Raw genomic sequence first — 1,556 nt, 5'->3', positions numbered from 1 at the left:
ATCTTCTAATCTTTTCAAATTTGATTTTAATATCTTTTTCAACTAACTATTTGACTTTTTGTTTGTTTCTTATCTTTTTTTTTTCAAAACCACCTAACTACTTTTCCCTCTCTAATTTTCGAAAATATCTCATCCCTTTTTCAAAAATTCTTTTTAATTGTTTTAAATTTTAATTTTAATCTTATCTTATCTTTAATTTTCGAAAATATTAAACTCTTTTTCAAAATTATTTTCGAAATTTTCCCTCTCTCTTCTTATTCTCTTTAATTATTTATTTACTAACACTTCTCTTCACCTCCCCTATCCTTACTCTTTATACAGACTATTCATTCTTCTTCACTCTTCTCCCCTTTCTTTTTCTACTAACATAAAGGAATCTCTATACTGTGACATAGAGGATTCCTCTTCTTTTCTTGTTTTCTTCTCTTTCATATGAGCAGGAGCAAGGAAAAAGATACTCTTGTTGAAATTGATCCTGAACCCGAAAGGACCCCGAAAAGGAAACTAAGAGAAGCTAGATTACAACAATCTAAAGGTAACCTTTCAGAAACATTAGAGCAAGAGAAGGAGATGGCAGCCGAAAATAATAATGCAAGGAGAATGCTTGGTGACTTTACCAAACCCACGTCCAAATTTGATGGAAGAAGCATCTCCATTTCTGCCATTGGAGCAAACAATTTTGAGCTGAAACCTCAGCTAGTTGCCTTAATGCAACAAAACTGCAAGTTCTATGGACTTCCATCTGAAGATCCTTATCAGTTTTTAACTGAGTTCTTGCAGATCTGTGAGACCGTTAAGACGAATGGAGTAGATCCTGAAGTCTACAGGCTCATGCTTTTCCCTTTTGCTGTAAGAGACAGAGCAAGAATATGGTTGGATTCACAACCTAAGGATAGCTTAGACTCCTGGGATAAGCTGGTCACAGCCTTCTTGGATAAATTCTTTCCTCCTCAAAAGCTGAGCAAGCTTAGAGTGGATGTTCAGACCTTCAAACAAAAAGATGGTGAATCCCTCTATGAAGCTTGGGAAAGATACAAGCAGTTGACCAAAAGGTGTCCATCTGACATGTTTTCAGAATGGACCATATTAGATATATTCTATTATGGTCTATCTGAGTTTTCGAAAATGTCATTGGACCATTTTGCAGGTGGATCTATTCACCTAAAGAAAACGCCTGAAGACGCTCAAGAACTCATTGACATGGTTGCAAATAACCAATTCAAGTACACCTCTGAGAGGAATTCCGTGAATAATGGGACACCTCAGAGGAAGGAATTCTTGAAATTGATGCTCTGAATGCCATACTGGCTCAAAACAAAGTGTTGACTCAGCAAGTCAACATGATCTCTCAAAGTCTGAATGGATGGCAAAATGTATCCAACAGTACTAAAGAGGCAGCTTCTGAAGAAGCTTATGATCCTGAGAACCCTGCAATAGCAGAGGTTAATTACATGGATGAACCTTATGGAAACACCTATAATTCATCATGAAGAAATCATCCAAATTTCTCATGGAAGGATTAACAAAAGCCTCAACAAGGCTTTAACAATGGTGGA

The 1,556-nt window shown here is 36.2% G+C and overlaps 1 non-coding gene across 1 annotated transcript; it reads right to left on the bottom strand.

Annotated features, from left to right (window-relative positions):
* Nucleotides 1-963: 963 nt before the first annotated feature.
* On the bottom strand, nucleotides 964-1,067 carry LOC130958522 (small nucleolar RNA R71). Its single transcript, XR_009077639.1, has one exon. It is a non-coding gene; the product is annotated as a small nucleolar RNA R71 (small nucleolar RNA).
* Between the last annotated feature and the right edge of the window lie 489 nt (nucleotides 1,068-1,556).

This window comes from Arachis stenosperma, chromosome 10 (genome assembly GCF_014773155.1).
Source record: "Arachis stenosperma cultivar V10309 chromosome 10, arast.V10309.gnm1.PFL2, whole genome shotgun sequence".
NCBI classification, from domain to species: Eukaryota; Viridiplantae; Streptophyta; class Magnoliopsida; order Fabales; family Fabaceae; genus Arachis; species Arachis stenosperma.
The sequence above is the reverse complement of the archived record's forward strand: the minus strand, read 5'-3'. Positions and strand labels throughout refer to the sequence as shown.